This window comes from Phascolarctos cinereus, unplaced genomic scaffold (assembly GCF_003287225.1).
Source record: "Phascolarctos cinereus isolate Bilbo 61053 unplaced genomic scaffold, phaCin_HiC Scaffold_2;HRSCAF=192, whole genome shotgun sequence".
Taxonomy (NCBI): Eukaryota; Metazoa; Chordata; class Mammalia; order Diprotodontia; family Phascolarctidae; genus Phascolarctos; species Phascolarctos cinereus.
Window position 1 is genome coordinate 293,855,157 of NW_027555625.1, and position 20,241 is coordinate 293,875,397.

Sequence of the window (20,241 nt, forward strand, 5' to 3'; positions counted from 1 at the left end):
AGCTGTCTGGCCAGCACACGGGCAGTTTCTAGATAAGACACATAGGTAACCTGAGATATATAATAGGAAAAAGCTCCTTACATTTCTTGCATCAATCTTTGGATTCCCGGGAAGGTGTTTTGGGGTCAGGGTGACCTGGAAGTCCTGAGTTAAGCATTAAACAAAACAACAATGCAATAAAGTTTTCCCACAAAGGATATTCAACAGGGATAGGCATTGAGGACACATCAAGTTAATTCAGTCTTGCCATCTACATCCACCAGCCAAACCTCCAATCACCCTGAAAGCTCCCTGTGGCTGCTTTGTACTAAAGTGAGAGTGAATGATGTCAACAATCTGAGCCCTTAGTTCCCTGAGGCACCCTAGTCTAAAGCTTCAATGCCTTTTAACGCACCTCTCTTTTCCCCTGCCCTCCCACACCCTCCCCCCACTTAACTTGCATAGGGGTTGGTGTTAAGATATTGCTCCTACCACAAAACAACATTGACAAACTGGACTTTGTCCAGAGGAAAGTGACTAGAATGGTAAAAAGAATGGAGACTGATGTACAAGGATTGGTTAAAAAAAAAAAGGAACTAGGGGTGTTTATTATATAGATGAAAAAACATGAAGGGGAATATAGAAGCAGTTTTCAAGTATTCAAAGAGCTGTCATAGTGAAAAGGGATTAATCTTGTTCTTCTTGACCTCAGGGTGCAGAACTAGGAGCATTGGGGTAGAAGATCCAGGCTTCCTGTTGTTCCTAAGGTAAAACGCAAACTGCTCTGTCTGACATTTGAAGCCCTTCAAAATTTGGTCAATAGTCATTCATTAAGTGTCTACTCTGTGCACTAAATGCTGGGGATACAAATATGAAAAAAGAAAGACAGTCCCTGTCCTCAAGGAACTTACATTCTAATGGGGAAAGATAATATACAAAAAAAGCTGAACAAAAAAAATGAGAGTAGGGGTGGGGAGCTAGTGAGGGGAAGAAGGTAAGTGAGTGGGGTGGAGAAGAGTAGGTGGAGCAGACTGTCAAAGAATTCCCAAAGTAGGGCAGCCAGAAGAGTGATGAGGAGATATCCAAACTGAGTGATCTCTCCTCTTAAATGGACGTTTGGAATTCGTGGCCTCGTACTCCAATCAGAGAGGCAAAGGGTAGGAAGGAGGTAGAGAGCCAAAGTAGATAAGACCTTAACAGCTGATTTTTCCAGGTTTGTTATCCTTTATTCCTCTTCCTGCAATTTACCATTATGGTCCAGCTGGCCTATTTGCCTTTCCTCATAAATAACATCTACCTCCTTCTCTATGGCTTTGCACACTCTGTTCCCCCATGCCTGGAATGTACTCCCTCCCCAACGTCTAAGAATTCCTGGCTTCTATTTGAGCCAGCTAAAGTGCCACCTCCTAGTAAGGTCTTTCCTGATCCCTGCCCTTCCTCCTTCCCTCACATGCTAGAGTCAAAACCCACTCCTCAGCCAAAGTACTTTGTGGTGGTTTTGGCAGGGGGTAGAGACTTGACCTTGAAGCTAGGAAGACCTGGGTTCAAGACCCACCTCTGACTGAGGGGCAGTGTGACCCTTAGCCTGTCATTTAACCTCTCAGTGCTTCATCTAGGCAATTAATTCTAAGAGTATGACTTGAAGAAAAGATATAGACCTGCATGAGTTTGGGGAGTTTCCCTACACTAGTGAAAACAAGGGTCCAGTTCCTACATTGATATATAGGATATATATTGGTATATATGTATGTACCATATTGGTACATATATTTATACATGTTATTTTTCCCTGATAGAATATAAGCTCTTCAAGGACAAGGACTGTTTCCTTTTTGTTTGTTTGTTTTATATGTGCTTAGTACATAACATAGTCCCTGGCAAAGAGGAGATGCTTAAATTCTTGTTGATTAATTGATGGAAGTTGTAGTGAGAAAGATTTCAGGAAGGAAATATTTGCTAACAATTAGAGCTGTCTACTAGGAAAAAAAAAGGAAACTGTCAATTGGGAAAAAAGAAAATCTTTGCATCAAATATCTCTGATAAAGGTCTGATATCCAAAATATATAGACTGCTAACAGAAATATGTTAAGACCAAGATACAGGGGTGGGGAATCTGAGTCCTGGGAGACCACATGTCATGGCCTTCTAGGTCTTCAGTACAGCCTTTTGATGAGTCCAACTTTTACAGAACAAATCCTTTCATTAAAGGGATTTGTTCTGTGAAGTTTAGATTCAGTCAAAGGGCCGAACTTGAGGACCTTGAGGCCACAGGTTCCCCACCCCTAACCAAGAACTATTCATCAATCAATATATGATCAAAGAATATAAAAAAGCAGTTCTTTAAAGATCAGCAAACTATTAACAATCAAGAACTGCAAACTGGGGCAGCTGGGTGGTGCAGTGGATAGAGCACCGGCCCTGAAGACAGAAGTACCTGAGTTCAAATCTGGCCTCAGACCAAACACTTGACACTTACTAGCTGTGTGACCCTGGGCAACTCACTTAACCCCAATTGCCTGAAAAAGAAAAAAAAAGAACTGCAAACTGTCAACAGTCATATGAAAGATTATTCCAAATACATAATAATCAGATAAATGAAAATCAAAACGACTGGAATTTCACCTTATATCTGGCTAATTGGCAAGAATGACAAAAGAATGGGAAGAGTTAATGTTGAGGGACTATGAAAAGACAGGCCCACTTATACATATATATTATTCACACACATATATATAACATAAGTATATATGCATAAGTATAACATATATTTACATATGTTGGTGAAGCTTTGAGATAGTCATACTATTTCAGAAAGCAATCTGGAATTGTGCTAAGAAAGTGTTCATATCCTTTGACTCAGAAACCTTGGACCTAGACAAATATTCCAAAAAGATCCAAGACAGAAGAAAGGTCCAATATACAGCAAAATATTCTTAGCATTTTTTTTGGTAGTAAAGTATATTTTTGTAGTAGTAAAATATATGTGGAAACAAAGTATATTCCCAGTGATTGAAAAAATGGTTGAACAAACTGTGGCATGTGAATGTAAAGGAATATCATTATTCTATAAGAAATCATAACACATAAGCTGCACAACAACAGTGGCCACAGTAGCAGCAGCTTTGGGAGCTCTCAGCCCAGAGATGGGAAAGAGGTTGGATAACAGGTCAGAAAGAGCTTATAAGGGACCCTTGGATGGCACTGGGTACAGCTGATGCTGATTAGTAACTTTATTGCCCATATGGAGTTTCAAGGAGGAGCTAGTGGTGGGTCACAAGGGAGCAATACCTGGTCATAGTCCCAAAGCAAAGAACACCAGCCTATATGGCTGCAGGGAACCAGGGGCCTTTCCTAGATAAAGACAAGAGCTTAGACCAGGAGAGCAGTGACCTCTCCCATGATCACACTAACTTGGAAGCACCAATAACTTGCAGATCCCCAAAACTAGCTCTGAAAACAGCAGTGCAAAAAAGACTGAAGCTTAGGACAGTACCTCCCCACTGCCAGGTAAGCAGAGCCCAACTTTAACATAAAGGTCAAAGTTAAGAAACAGGCTGGGAAAATGAACAAATAACATCAATAAAAATTACCATAAAAAAACCTACTATGGTGGTTGGGACGACCAAGATATAAACTCAGAAGAGATAAAATGTGATTATAGCTACAAGGAAAAAAAAGCCTCAGAAAAATACTAATTGGACCCAAACCAACAAGAATTTCTGAAAGCAATAAGAGTAGTAGAGGAAAAATTGGGAAAAGAAATGAGAGTAATGCAAGAAGATTATGAAAAGAAAATTAACAGCTTGGTAAGAGAGGCACAAAAAAATACTGAAGGAAATAACACCTTAAAAAACAGAATTGGCCAAATGGTAAAAGAGGCACAAAAATCTACTGAGAGAAGAGCTCCTTTAAAAGCAGAATTGGCAAAATGGAAAAAGTGGTACAAAATCTCACCAAAGAACATAATTCCTTAAAAATTAGAATTGGACAAGTGGAAGCTAATGACTCCATGAGGCATCAAGAAACAATAAAAGAAAGGCAAAGGAATGAAAAAATAGAAGAAAGTGTGAAACATCTTATTGGGAAAACAATTGACCTGGAAAATACATCAAGAAGAGAAAATTTAAGAATTATTGTACTACTTGAAAAATATGATCAAAGAAAAAGCCTAGATATCATATTTAAAGAAAATAAAAAACTGAAAGAAATCCCAAAATGAAAACTCACAGGAATATTATAGCCAAGTTCCAGAGCTCTCAAATGAAAGAGAAAATACTTCAAGCAGACAGAAAGAAACAATTCAAATATTGTGTGTGTTTGTTGCATTTTGGTGAGGCAATCAGGGTTAAGTGACTTGCCCAGGGGTCACACAGGTAGTAAGTATCAAGTGTGTGAGGCCAGATTTGAACTCAGGTCCTCCTGACTCCAAGGCTGGAACTCTATCCACTGCTCCACCTAGCTGCCCCAACAATTCAAATATCGTGAAGCCACAGTTAGGATCATAAAAGAGTTAGTGGTTTCCATATTAAAAAAGTGGAGGGCTTGGAATATAATATTCTAGAAAGTAAAGGAGCTAGGATTACAAACAAGAATAATCTGCCCAACAAAACTAAGTGTAATCGTTCAGGGGAAAAACGAATATTTAATGAAATAGAGGATTTTTCAAGCATTCCTGATGAAATGACCAGAGCTGAATAGAAAACCTGGCATTTAAATAGAAGACTCAAGAGAAGCATAAAAAGGTAAACATGAAAGAGTAATCATAAGGGACTCAATAAACTGTTTACATTCTTATATGGGAAGATGATACATGTAACTCCTGAGAACTTTGTCATTGTTAGGGCAGTTTAAAAGGAGTTTATACAGATAGAGGACGTGGGTGTGAATTGATTACATTGGAATGATCTCCAAAAAATAAATAAATAAATAAAAATTAAAGGGTGAGAAAGAGGGTAGAAGGTGGAAAGGAGAGATAGAATGGGAAAATTTTTCTCACATGAAAGAAACACATAAGAAAAGGCCTTTACAATGGAGAGGAAAATGGGGAGAAGGGGTAGTGGGCAATGCTTGAACTTAACTTTCATCGGAATTGGTTCAAAGAGGGAAGAATGTATACACAGACTTAGCTGTGTATAGAAATGTAACTTACCCAGTTGGGAAATAGGAGGATAAGGAGATAAAATAAAGAGAGGAATGATAGAAAGGAGAACAGATTACAGGAGGCAGTGGTTAGAAGCAAAATAGACTTTTGAAGGGGAAAAAAAAAAAGATAGAGAAAAGAAAAGGAAGAAAATGGGATGGAGGGAAATACATAGTAATCATAACTGTGAATGGGAATGGGATGAGTTCATCTATAAAATGGAAGCAGATAGCAGAATAGTTTAGAAACCAGAATTCAACAATATGTTGTTTATAAGAGACACACTTGAAATGAAAAGAAACTTGAAACAAAAAGGCTGGAGCAGAATATAATATGCTGCAGCTGAAGTAAAAAAGTCAGGGGTAGTGATCATGATCTCAGACAAAGTAAAATCAAAAATAGACCTAATTAAACGAGATAATCAGGGAAACTGCATTTTGTTAAAAGGTACCATAGACAATGAAATAACATCAAAAAAATTTATAGCAAGTTACTCTGATAAAGGCCTCATTTCCAAATATATACTAAGTATTGAAGTGAGTCAGATTTATAAAAGGAGGAGCCATTCCCAATTGATAAATGGTCAAAGGATATGAACAGGCAGTTTTCAGGAGAAGAAATCAAAGCTTTCTATAGTCATATGAAAAAATGCTCTAAATCACTATTTATTAGAAAAATGCAAATTAAAACAACTCTGAGGTACCACCTCACACCTATCAGAAATGACAAAGGCTGGAGGAGATGGGAAAATTGGTACACTAATGAACAGCTAGCTGGTGGAGTAGTAAATGGATCTAACTATTCTGGAGAACAATTTGGAACTATGCCCAAAGGGCTATAAAACTGTGAATACCCTTTGACGCAGTAATACCACTATTAGGTCTCTATCCCAAAAAGATCAAAGAAAAAGGAAAAGACATATATGTACAAAAACATTTATAGCAACTTTTTGTATCGGCAAAGAATTGGAAATTGAGGGGATGTTCATCAGTTGAGGAATGGTGAATCAAGGTATGGTATATGATTGTGACATGGTAGTACTAATGTGCTTTAAGAATTGATGAGGGAGGCAGCTAGGTGGTGCAGTGGATAGAGCACCAGCCCTCGAGTCAGGAGGACCTGAGTTCAAATCTGGCCTCAGACACATGATACTTCTTAGCTGTGTGACTCTGGGCAAATCACTTAACCCCAACCTCACTTAAAAAAACAGTAGAATTGAGGGAGGGGCAGCTAAGTGGTACAGTAGATAGAGCATATGGATGGAGTCAGGAGGACCTGAGTTCAAATCCGGCCTCAGACACATAACACTCCCTAGCTGTGGGACCTTGGGCAAGTCACTTAACCCTGATTGCCTCACAAAAAAAAAAAAAGAATTGATGAGGGAGGTTGTTAAAGAAAAACATAGTAAGAACTGATGCAAAGTAAAGTGAGAAGAACCAGGAAATCATCATGCACAGTAACAGCAGTGCTGTGATGTTGATGAACTGTGAAAGACTTGGCTAATCTGATCAATACAGTGATCCAATACAATTCCAAAAGACTCATGATGAAAAAATGCTTCCCACCTCCAGAGACAGAACTGATGAATTCTGAGTGCAAACTGAAGTATAATTTTCTCACTTTGTTTTCTTGATTTTTTTGAAATATGGATAATATGGAAATGTTTTGCATGATTTCACATATATAATTAATATTGTAGTGCTTGCTCTCTTGGTGGTTATGGGAGGGTTTGGGGGACAGAGAGAATTTGGAACTCAAAATCTAAAAAGAAAAGAATTTCAAAAATAAATAAATAATAAAATTTAAGAAATTTAAAAAAAAGAAATAATGCTTGTGAAGACAGCAGAAATGTAAAGACCCGTATGAACTGAGGCAGAGTGAGTTAAACAAAATCAGGCAAACAATGCAAAAAGGGTCCATAACTTTGTAAATGAAAGAACCAAAAACTGAAACTGGTATTATGTCCAAACTTGACCCTGGAGAAGAGTTGAAAAAATGCACCTTCCTCTATCTTTGCAGAGGTAGAGGACAACAAGGGTAGAACGTTGCTTATGCTGTCAGACTCGATTGACACATTGCTTAGTGTTGCTAAATTTATTTTTTCTTTCTTTTTTATTCTTTGTTAACAGGGATGGTACACCAGGTAAGGATGAAATGAGGAGTATATTTGGAAATTAAGGAAATATAAAAACAAAAAATAGATTTTCTTTTTCAAAAGTTAGAACTATGCAAAGTAGAATGGGCTGCCTTAAAGGAAGTGGTTCCATCTCATTTGGGGTCTTCAAGCAGAAGCTTACCAGGGAATTTGTAGAGGGAGTTTTATTCAGATAAGAGTTTAAACTACCTGCCCCAAAGTCCCTCTTCTAACTTAAGATTCCATGATTCTGAACATAATGCTAGAAGCCCAAATAATATCTGAGGTGGTGCTTAGAGCAAAACAGGATTGTGGTGGGCCACCAGGCCATAGTAGGCAGAATCCTTCAGTTCTGACTGGTATGAAGTCCAGGAGACACACAGCATTCTAGGTGGGCCTCTGCCTCTGGTGGGCAGAAAGGAGAGAACAGTAGCCTGGGAAGAAGACACTGGAGTGAGAGGGAGGACACCACCATAGGAAGGATAGGACTCAGTGGGAAAGACAGGACCATGCTAGTGGATAGAAGAAGACACTAATGATGGGTGTGTTTAACTTTATATCTTGCACAGTGCATTGCACATAGTAGAAGCTTACTAAATGTTTGTTGAATTGAATTGGAAAATGCTGGCAGGTGGATGGAATAGGATAGCTGTTGGATGAAACTGGTAGCAGGAAGGCTAGGAGTTCTGATGGAGGACCAAAAAAAAAAAAAGGAAGTGAATATGAAAGGGGTGCTGAGAGATTTTTTTAAAAAGAGGGAGCAATGAAGGCAGGGAGGGAGGCCTTAGAGGGATGCTGCAAGACTCACAGTGGGTGGCAAAGACAGCATCAGAACTCTGCCTGCCAGGCCCCAGGTAATTACTGGGGAGCAAGGGAGACACAGCCTGAACATGGAGGGTTGGAAAAGGTGAGGGGAGAAAAGGAAGGAGAACAAACTCAGAAAAATATGCAAAAGGAGACTCAAGGTCCACTGTGCTAATAGCTCCTCTCTTCTTCCCAGTGGGCAGAGTCTCTGCTTCCTGACTTACCTTGTGGCTCCCTTCCATCACCACCCTAACTTTTAATTTCTGGGCCTCTCCCTACTTCCATCCTCCAGCCCCGTTGGCCCATGACTCTGGGCTCTGGCCTCTGTTTGCACCCACAGACACAAGTTGTCTGGCCAGAAAGTCTGGCCAACCCTTTTCCAGATCAGCTCCCAGACCATGAGGTAGGTAGGAATGTGATGCTTTAAGCCAGCTTCCACCTCCCATCCTGAGGCTCACAGCCATCTTAGTCCCTTCTGCAAATAATCCTTAGGAGGTACAGCCAAGACTACTTCTCCAGACTGAACCCCATCACCCTGAAGAGTAGGAGATTGCTGTTTCTCTTACAGTGTGGAAGCCCCTTTTTAATCCTTTTATTTCCTTCTTCATCTATGAAAGGACTGGATTAGATTAGGTAAAAACAAATTCCCTTCAAATTCAAAATCAAATTCTGCTCCCTTCCCTTTTCCTTCTCCCCTTTCCCCTCCCCTTTAGTCCCTTCCGCCTCTCCCTTTTCCTCCCCTCCTCCAAAAACAAACACTAGACATTCCACCCCCAAGATGTTGCCTTAGGGGCCCTTCCCAGAAAAACCTGGGATCTGAGGCAGAACAGGCTCTTTGCACCACTCCTCCACTCCCACTCCCACCCCAGGAGGTTTTCTAATCCCTTTCAAATGTCCCTTATATGATGTTTACTTGTTCTTTCCAAATGAAGGTGAAAATCAGTTCCTACAAATCTATCTCCCTATAAACCCTAGGAAGGTTTTTAAATCTTCCGGAATCTGCTGTCCCTGTGTCAGGGAGTATAATGCATTTCCTTTACTCCCTCCTTCCACTTCAGCTTGAATTTTTGCCTGAGACCTCTACAGATCTGCACCTTCATTCCACATCTTTTTCATTCCAAGTCTTTCAGGAGAGAAGGTCCATCCTCGGTAGCACAAAAGGGCCACCCCCTTCTTTTTTTCTCACTCAGATACTCTCACCACTCATTTCCAAAGATCTCATGGAACCTTGGAGAAGAAGTCTCTAGCTGCTGGGGGCACTCAGAAAGTCCTCCCTCCTGCAGAAGGTGGCATTTGAGTTCATTCTTGAAGGAAGCCAGGGATTCTAAGAGGCAGGGTGAGGAGGGAGAGCATTCCAGGCACGGAAGACAGCCAGTACACAGGCATGGGGATAGGAGACAGCATGTCATACATGAGGATGAAAAATATCAGGATCATCTAGACAATTTCTCACAATGAGGTGTGCTCCCTGGCAGGGAAGGAATGAGAGGGACTAAAGGCTCAACCAAACTGGTAACAATCTCCTCGGAGGTCTCTTTTATTTAATGAGGACTAAATAAGATAATAATTATATAGCACTTAGAACAGTGCCTGATGAATAATAGGTGTTTAATCAATGCTTATTCTCTTCTAAGGCTTCTGTACCAGAACTATAATCTTAGAATCCAAAAGAGCCTCAAGAGATGGGTGCCAATGTTTTTCTGATAATAAAGCTCCACATCTGCATTCCGTATTCTCCTGTTCACCCTACAGAGCCTGCTTGGCTGCAGAGTCAGGGCTGAACCAGTGAGGTTAATTTCAGAGACTGTATAGGTACAATGTAAGAGCACAGAAATTGGAGTCAGAGGACCTGGGTTTGAATACTAGTTCTCAGCTACTTACAACTTGTATGACCCTTGGCAGTTTACTTAACCTTTATGGTCCTCAGTTTCCTCATCTGTGTAATGGAGAGATGGATTAGCGAATGTCTAAGGTCCCTTTTAGCCTATTTGTACCTAGGGGTGTGGCTAGATTAGCCAGTTTGTGGTGTCAGGAAGGGCTTATAGTGGATAGTGGAAAAGCAGAGATAATGTCCCAACAGTATTCACAGGCCAGAGGAGAAAGAGAAAAGTATCACCAGTCACTCCAAGACTCCTAGGAAGATGGGTTAAGATAAGTTTTTCTGATATAGGGTAGGGCTTGATGTTGGGAAATGTTTGCCTATATTTCAAAAAGCTCTGACTAGACCCCCCCCCCACTCTTCTCTCTTTATACTCTTGGTGACCTCATCAGCTCCCACAGGTTTAATTATCATATTTATGATGACATATAAGTATTTATGTAACTATATATGTATATGCAGAAATAACCAATCTTGCACCATTTTTGCCTGTTGTACATTTCAAACTGAATGTCTCAGATCTATCTAAAACTTAATATGTCCCAAACTGATCTCATTATCCTTCTCCCCTCTCCCCTCACACATACTCCCAAACTTTCCTATTTTTGTGGATGGAACCATCTCCATTTGCCCAGGTTCATAATCTTTATATTATCCTCAAATCCTCAGATTTGATACTTCTCTCTGCTCACATAGCTACCACCTTAGTTCAGGCCCTTGTCTCTTGCCTAGATTATTGCAATAATGTCTTAATTGGTTTCCCTGCCTCAAGTCTGTCCTCATTTCAGTCCATTCTCCACACTACCACCAAAGTGATATTTCTTAAACATAGATATCACTCCCCAACTCATTAAATGCCAGTGGCTTCCCATTGCCCCTAGAATAAACTCCTGTAAATCATATCACCTCTACTCTGTTCATTATCCTTTTCTCCCCACTGGAAACTTGTACTCTATTCCTGCAGCCTCCCCCTATTTCCAGCTCACCTTCTTGTGTTGTACAGAGGCAGCTATGGATTACAGTGGATAAAGAGCTCGACCTGGATTCAGGAAGATCTGAGTTCAAATCCAGCCTGAGACTCTTATTAGCTGTGTGATCTTGGACAAGTACTTAACTTCTGCTTGCCTCAATTTCTTCATTTGTACACTTGGAATAATAATAGCACCTATCTCCCAGGGTTATTATGAGGATAAAGTGAGATAATATTTGTAAAGTACTTTGTAAGCCTTAAAGTGTTATAATAAATATTAGCTATATTATTATTAATTATTATTTTCTTATTAGATGTAAGTTTCTTGAGGGCAGAAACTACATTCCAGACAAGCTTCCACTGATAGCCTAAGTTCTAATGATCCTTATTCCAACTCCAATTCTTAAAGATGAGTCTTGGGTCCCTTATCTCTTTCAGAATTCCAGAGGTACCTCAGAATCTTCAGGGAGTACTCATGGTTTCCCCCATGGCAGGGGGAAACGGAAGATCTTCTCGCAGAAGCTGATCCTTGTCCTCTCCCATATGGGTACCTCCATTGTAGGTGATCTGGACATGTGCAAAGCAAAGCCCTATTACACTGGACCCTATTACACTTGACTGCGCACCTGGAACAGACTTCCCATTAGTGTTGTTTCACTTCACTCAGTGGCTTTCAAAGACTTGTCATACTCTAAAACCTATGATTGATATTAATTGAGCATCTTATCACTTAAACTAGGGTGAGGTGACTTAATTAATTTACTCAATCACCTCACCCTTACACTTGCTTGCTTGTATTTTGACCTACATTGCTTAGCATAGTAGTTATAGTAAATTCCCATTAAGTGCTCTACTATCTATTCATCTATCTAGATTTTTTTGCATTTCTTTAATTAAAATTTTCAATTTTCAAGCACTTATTTTTTAAAAATAATTTATTTATTTTTAGTTTGCAACATTCACTTCCATTAAGATTTTGAGTTTTAAATTTTCTCCCCCTTCCTCTCCTTTTCCCCTCCCCAAGACAGCATGCAATAGATATTTTAAAAATATCTTTTACAATACCTTTACAATACCTTTAAAAATACCTTTATAACCTCGCCTTATCTTTTCAGGCTCATTATACAATACCCCTCTCCTATACTCTGAGGTCAAGAGAAACTGGTCTTTCTGTTCATCACATTTGTTGTTGTTCAGTTGTTTCAGTCATGTCCTACTCCTTTGTGACCCCATTTGGGGTTTTCTTGGCAAAGATACTGGAGTGGTTTGCCATTTCCTTCCCTAGCTCATTTTACAGGTGAGGAAACTGAGGCAAACAGGATTAAGTGACTTGCTGAGGGTCATATGGCTAGCCAGTGTCTGAAGCCAGATTTGAACTCAGGAAGATGAGTCTCCCTGACTCCCGCCCAACATTCTATCCATCATGCCACCTACTCCCTGTGTTTTTCACATAGAATACTCTATCTCTCATTTCCTTGCCTTTGTACTGGACATCTCCTTTACCTGGAATGTCCTCCTTCCTCACATCTACATCATAGATTCCATCTCTTCCTTCAAGTCACAGTTCATGGATTACCTTCTATATGAGACCCTTCCTGATCCCCTCAATTGTTAGTGTCCTCCTTTTTAAACTATGGTGTATTTATTTTGCATATTCATATGTGTGTATATATACATATATGTGTGTGTGTGTCCTTGTTTTCTCCCATTAGAATGTAAGCTTCTAACCAATAGAGATTATTTCATTTATTGTATTTGCATCTCCAGTACTTGGCACAACGCCTGGCACATAGTAGATGCTTAAAAATGCTTCTTGGTTGATTGAGAGGAGCCACTTCACTGTAATACGTCTCTGCTTTTATTAATCTAAAACCTGAGGGTGTCTAAACAGGTAGGAATGTTCTTTCCTCCAAGAGAATATCCTGAAATCACTTTTACTTCCTTTTCAGAAAGATTTGGCATTACTAGCACTAAGGCCCCAAGGCCTCTGGTCATAATTATATTGTGTGTTCCTGTTTTCTATTATGTACTTATCCAACCACAGCTGTTTTTGAGGGCGATGGGAACAGGCAAGTAGATGAGCTGGTTGTACTGGTTGATCTGGAGTGAGTGGCATCATTCAATTAAGTAAGCACCCACGTGGATAAAATACACAAATGAAACAATATCTGCCCTCACGGGGCTTACATTCTATTGGGGGAACAAAATGTATACAAAATTAGTTATTCAATATGCAAAATAAATAATAATTTCTTAGGGTAGGGAGGAGTTCTAAGGATTCCAAGAGAGAGATGAATAGGCAGTGGAGGGTTGGGGAGGAGGATGTAGGAGCTGTTGTTTTGCAGGGTACTAGCTTCTGAAAATGTGCTGACCTTTGAGCTCAGAGTTCCAGGAATCTCTCATGCTGAGAATACAGCCTGAAGGATTGCACAACTCATAAAAATGGCTCTGAATGAGGACGATATACTGGACCTGGCATTACACAGCAGAAAGGATGACCCCAGAGCAAAAGAACTACCTCCTGTTAGAGAAGATGCCTTTACTTTAGATGTGCAGACTTGGTGAGCAAGCACATGATTAAGTGCAAACCAGGTCATACAGATACCCATCAGGATGAAACCAAAGGTATTGTTCCAGCCCTGACCACCCCACACCCAACTATGTCATACCTATCCTTTCATCTGTTGATTCCACACTCAGTAGTTATTTATCCTGTTGGTCATTCCTCCTTGGAGACAGGGCTGGGCCACTCTGGAATATGTGTAATATGGACAATTTAGTAGTTTTAGTAGCACAATGTTGTACCTGATATAGCAACGGCCACTGTTTTCTTTGGGCAGGAGAGTCAATTGTTTGATGGTTCAGTTTTTTTTTTTAGGCAGTTGGGGTTAAGTGACTTGCCCAGGGTCACACAGCTAGTCAGTGTCAACTGTTTGGTCTGAGGCAAAACTTGAACTCAGGTCCTCCTGACTCCAGGGCCAGTTTTCTATCCACTGCGCCACCTAGCTGCCCCTGATGGTTCAGTTTGACTGGTGAGATAGGGTTAGGAAAATAACTTTTTTTTTTTTTTGGCAAGGCAATTGGGGTTAAGTGACTTGCCCAGTGTCACACAGCTAGTGAGTATCATGTATCTGAAGTCAAATTTGAACTCAGGTCTTCCTGACTCCAGAGCCAGTGCTCTAGCCAGTGCTCTAAGCACTGTGCCACCTAGCTGCCCCCCCCTTTTTTTTTTTATGGAAAATAGCTCTTGCAGGACCAGTACTGATGGGACTGGAGGACTTTTCTGGAACCCATTAAAGCTCCAAGCTGGGAATATCTTGCCATCTGAAACTCTGAGGCTTCTCTTCCTTCTCCTCCCTGCTTCTTCAGAAATGACACAAGTTTTAGAGCTTATCCTTCCCTCCCAGCTCATTACCTTTGTTTAAATTATATACCCCTGCATTCACCACTGTTATCCTGTTTGCCCTTCAGCTAGGTGGTGCGGTGAATAGAGTGCTGGGGAGTCGGGAAGATCTGAATTCAAATCCTGCCCCAGCCATTTCCTTAGCTATGTGGCAAGTCACTTTCAGCCTCAGTTTCCTTATCTATAAAATGGAGGTAATGATAGCACCTGTTTCACAGGGTTGTTTTGGTGAACAAAGGAGGCACCTAAGTGGTTTAATGGATAAAGTACTGGGCCAGATGTGAGGAAGACCTGAGTTCAAATCCAGCCTCAGATACTCACTAGATGTGTGACCCTGGGCAAGTCACTTAACCTCTGTTTGCCTAATTCACTGGAGAAAGAAATGGCAAACCATATCCTTGCCAAGAAAAACCCTATATGGGGTCATGAAAAGTTAGATATGACTGAACAAAAGAGCACTGTGCAAACCTTAAAGTGCTATTTAAATGCTATTATTTTTCAACTGATTTTCATATATTATAGTCTGCATTCCTTTGCACATCTTAGTTGTTCTCTATTGAATGAGTTCTAGATTCTCATTGTTCTTTCTCAAACGTGATGCCCAGAATTGGATTGAATACTCCATAGTGTCTGACTCCATATGTGACTCCATACGTGGCATCCATAGGAAAATAGGTAATATTTTGGGCATTCTGCTCTGATTTCAGTTCTTCCTCTGGACAGTGATGAAATCAATAATATCACTGCTTCAGGAAAGATTGTCAGTTGACCATTCTAAACATAAATCTACTATCCCTGTGATTCCCCAGACTAAAACTTTCTTCCCTAGATGCTATGCCCTCTCTATATGTTGCCTTTTACTATTAGAATGCAAGCTCTCCTTTTGTATTTGTATCACTAGCACTAGACACTAGCACAGTGTCTGATACACAGTAAGGGGTTAATAAATGTTCATTCATTCATTGTAACTATCTCTCATCCTATATATCTAATGTGTTAGCAAATCTTGTCACCTCTACAGTCACAACACCTTGCATTCTGTCCCCCTTTTGCTTAGCCACCACTAGTTCAGGCCCTCATCATCGCTATTGCTTGTTGCAATAGGTTCTTAATTGGTTTCCCTGACTCATCTCTCCCCACTCCAATCCAACCTCTTTATACAGCTGCCAAAATGATTTTACTAAAACACAGCTCTGATCATGTCACCTACTCAGTAAACTCCAGCGGCACCCTATTGTCTCTAGAATAAAATATAAATCCCCTTCTTTGGCATTTAAAACCTTTTCACAACCTGGTCCAAACTTATTTTTCCAGCCTTATCACACATTACTGCCTTTGGTGTACATTATGATACAACCAAATTGGCCTCCTACACAGTTATCTCCTCTCTCCATTGCCTTGGCACGGGCTGTTCCCCATGCTTGGAATACACTTTCCCCTCCCTGTTGCCTCTTAGAATACCTATTTTCCTTCAAGGGTCATAACAAACACCACCTTCTACATAAAGTCTTTTCTGTTTTCCCCAGCCTTTCCTCCTTTCTCCCAGATTACCTTGTATGTTTTGTGTATACCTATTTATGTACAGGTTGTGTATCTACTTATACGTATGTACATGTCTCCTCGGAATCGATTTTACGCTCCTCGAAAGCTGAGATTTTTCCACTTTTTTCTTAGTAGCCTCTTTTAAAAGAATGTTCATTTATTGATTGAGTGTTCGCATGTATGTAACTTGCAGTGTGCTACTGCATATTGAGCCCAGGGCTGGGAATCAGGCTCCGGCCCTGGCTTCCCGGTGTGAATCCTTCCTTTTCCTAAGGCTCAGTTTCCTCTTCTGTAAAATGGAGGGAGGGAGGAGGTTTGATTTATTTAATCCCAGGCTCCAGAATCTGACAGCTCCTGATTCCAGCATTTCGAGTCAGGTACAGCTGAGGGGAGAAGGGAATCCCCCAGGCTGACCCGGGGGGAGGGGGTCTCGCTCTCACTGGACCAGTCCATAATGTGCAGTTCCAGCCTGATACCCCAGAGGCACCCTCCTCGCGCGCCCCTCCCACCTCCGGGCACCGCCTCCGGGCAACTCGCTCCTCCTCGCCATCCCCCTCCAGGTCCTGGCTCCCCCTCCCCCGCGGCCCTGGCCTCAGTCCCGCCCCTTCTCGCGCTTCGTTCAGCCAGCCAGTCTGTCAGTCAGCCTCAGGGCCGCCAGCAGCCGCAAGGTGGGGCGGGGCTGGACGCGTGACGTCATTTCCGGTGTACACAGACTGGCCGTCGCGGGCGCGGGGGGCGAGGACGCGTCGCAGGTGAGGAGCTGAACCTCTGGGCTGGGTTGGGAGCCGGGTAGGGAGCCGGGTAGGGGTCAGGCCTTGGGTTTCGGTAGGGCAGGGCGTCTTCCCCTCGGTCGGTCGGTCCCTGTCTTCGGGAAGGAGAGGCCCGGGGCGGCGGTAGGCGCTACGCTGCGCTCTTGTGTCCTCCGCGGGGCTGGGGCCGCGGGGGGCGGCGGGAAAGGACGGAAGCCGGGAGGGGCTGTGCTGCCCGGGCTGTGGGCCATCTCGGGGCTGCTGTGAGCCCCCCCTCCCCCCCTCCCGAGGAGCTGGGGTCGGGAAGCCGGGAGCTGCAGCGCCGGGCCGAGGCGGACCCGAAGCGAGCGAGCCGCCCGCTGACACCTGTCATTGCACTCGACGGGCGGGCGGAGGGACAGGGGTGGGGGCCCGCGGCAACCAGGCGCCCCAGGAACCTGGGTGTGGAGGATACTTCGGGAAGGGGGGTGGGCCTGGGGTAAGGGGCACAGGAGTTATTCGCCCAGTTTTTTGCTGAGAGCTTCTCTAAGGAAGAAAGATAGGATTCGGCCCTCTTGGTCTTGTGCTGCCTCCCAATCTCCCATCTCTTCTTTGGCTTGGTCTGTCCCCAGACCCCCTCCTGTCTACCAGGGGCCAGGTCGATTTAGGGTTGTTGGGTGGCGGGTTTATCCCTTCCATGCTGGGTTACTATATAAACATTGTGTATCACCAGGGTACTGGGTCAGTAATGTGTGTATAGCTTGCTTATGCAGCGTGACTCATACCTGCTCAAATCTGAGTTTCACAAAAGTTCCTTCCCCTCCCCCCTCAAGAGAAGTCCCTAATCTTTCTAGTACTCCCTGGAATACCCGAGTCAGAGCTTTCAGAGCTGCCTGTTACTCAGTATTCTTTTACACGAACTAGTTAAAGTGCATATTTCCCAGGGAATCCCATAGAACTGTGCTGTGCCTGTTTGATCGGTGGTTTGGAGAATTCCAAGTACCCAAAGGAGAAAAACTGTTTTTCTTCCATTTTGTGGTTTTTCACCCCCCCCAAAAAAAAACACAACAAAGAAAACAAAGCAAAACAAAAAGAACTGTCTATTTGAGTAGTGGCCTTCTTTTAGATGGTTTCGCTGGTCCAAATATGAATGATGCCCTTTGGGGGATGGGTAGGGTTTTAAGTACCCTCCTGCCCTGTTTCCCTCCCTACTCTTTCTGCAATATTTAGTTTGTTTCCTTAAACTTTCAGCTTTTTTTTCACTTTGCCACCTGTACGTCTCAATTTATTTCTCCTTTCTATTTATCCTTTTCTTGTCCACATCCTGACACTTTTCCCTTTGCATAGCAAAGGGAACATGCTTTTCCTGTTCCAGTTAGGCGTGTTCAGACGTGTCATGTGCTGGTCCAAGTAGTGATTGCATTTTTCTATACTGCCCTTTTTTTTTGGTGGCTGAGAGCACCAACATGCACTGTAGGAGGTCTGGCCTGCCAGTGTTTAAGTATGTGCTAGGATATCGTTCCTTGCCCGTGTATGAAACAGAAAGCTTGAGTATAACATTCATAGTTTAATTAGTGAGGAGTCTTTAAAAAGGCACCGGCTGTGCAATGAATGACTATCCTAAGAAAAGGGTAATTGAATCAGTTCGTCTTTTCCCTGCTCCTAATACTGCCTGCTTGAAGTACTCTCTGAGTAAACTAAACATTTCTGCTTGGCATGATAAGAATTTTGTTTGTACCCACTCTAGAATTTGCCAGATGCAGACTTAAAGTTCCGAAGCTGTTACTAATTCTGTGTCTGTGGGTGTATGTGTGAGATAATGCCTTTGTATTTTGTTGCTTTCATATATATTAAGATAGTTCAAGATTTAACTGGATATAGTCTGCACTTCCTCTTTATGGTTTTTCTAAGAGAAGTTACTCAAAATATCCAGGGGAATCTTTAAACAAATGTTTCTAGAGATACTTTTTTTATTTGCTTAGGTCATTTATTGATATTTTCGTTGGTTGATTTTATTTTCTTGCAGACTTCATGAGCAACTGCCTTTCCATGTGAGGTGTTCAGGTTTTCGGTAGTCACTTTTCACTGTAGCATTTGAGATACTAATCTACCTCTATTTTTGCACACAAATACGTAGGTTAACATTGGAGACAAAGATAGAAAAGTCTTCTCAGATTCCCTTGGCAGGCTTAGAGTTTTTCAATCTAAAATTATCTCCATATTTGTGGAAGACGGACCATGTTTCAACCATTATCCTCTTTAACTAGTTAAATGTTTAAGCTGAATAATTTTGGAAGTGGTTATTCTGCTAAAGCATGATTTAAGTCAAGGTTAGTATACTGGAGCTTCTGAGTCCCTGGGAAAATAGCTTTGGTTTGAATGGGCGATTGATTTGTCTTGCTCTGCCAAAGTACACTTTTTTTTCTGATTAAAATTTTTTTGGTAGATGTGAACACAGAGAGCCTGATCTCCTTTATCAAATTTGACAACATAGACTAAATGACTTATCTAGGGGTAATGTAACAAGTCAGTGGTAGAGCCAGTATTAGAACTCAGATTGGCTGTACTTTGCTCTTGCCACAGTACCCTGCTTCTTCTGTTTGTTGACTTCAATTCAAAATCATTTGTCATTTTACATTTCATTTAAGGTTCACAGGGCATTTTATGCACTTTTTAAAAAAGTGGATTCTCATAACGGTTTTGTGATATAAGTATTCCCCATTTTATAAAGAAGGAAAATGAAGGTCAGGGATTGTGGTTTGTCCAAGATCAAACAGCATTTCTTTATGGTGAGGTAAAATGTGATAGATGTATGAGTGGTATAAACAAAGTACTGCCAACATTCAGAGGAAGCAGAGATCATTTCAGCTTGGAGTGATCTAGGAAGGCTTCCTAGAAGAGGTGATTGTTGAGCTAGGCCTTGAATGACAGGGTTTCAGAAGCCAGAGATTGAGATTTGAAATGACAGACCAAGGGCATAGGGGCTTGAGCAAAGGCATAAGAAAAGGAAAGAGGAAGTATCTTCAGGGAACAGTGAGTAATCTGTTTGACCTAAAGTGGAAGAATTTGAGAACCATCTGGAAAGGTAGTTTGGAGCCAAATTGTAGAGGGTCTTGAATAAGAATAGAGAGCCTTTGAAGGTTTTCTGAGTGACTGAAGAGATGACTTCTCCTGGGACTAGTTGGAAGAAGAAAAAGCTGATCTTGAGGGTGTGGAACAGCACAAAATATTTTGTGATTATAATTATAAGTAGCACCTCAGTTGGAGTCACACAGATTTTTTGGTTTCCCAGTGCATATAAAAGTTATGTTTACTCTATACTGTAGTCTATTAAGTGTGCAATAATGTCTTTAAAAAAACAGTGTGCATACCTTAATTAAAAAATACTTCATTGCTAAAAAAATGTTAATCATCATCTGAGCCTTCTGGGAGTGGTAATGTTTTTGCTGGTGGAGGGTCTTGCCTCAGTGTCGAAGGCTGCTTACTGATCAGGGTGGTAGTTGTTGAAGGTTGGGTGGTTGTGGCCATTTTAAAATAAGACAGCAATAAGGTTTGCTTTATCTGTTGACTCTTCTTTTTACTCAAACACTTAGGGGCTATTTTTTTTTAAAGTTTTAGGCAATTGGGGTTAAGTGACCTGCCCAGGGTCACACACCTAGTAA

At 41.6% G+C, this 20,241-nt stretch overlaps 1 protein-coding gene across 3 annotated transcripts in view; it reads left to right on the forward strand.

Moving 5' to 3' along the window:
* Positions 1 to 16,499: 16,499 nt before the first annotated feature.
* GARRE1 (granule associated Rac and RHOG effector 1) overlaps positions 16,500 to 20,241 on the forward strand; it is a 117,132-nt gene continuing 113,390 nt past the window's right edge. For 2 of the 3 annotated variants that reach the window (XM_020985014.2, XM_020985016.2), the window contains exon 1: positions 16,500 to 16,603. The gene's annotated coding sequence lies outside the window, so the exon portion shown is untranslated. The remainder of the gene's footprint in view (positions 16,604 to 20,241) is intronic. The other variant, XM_020985015.2, reaches the window with a different exon arrangement.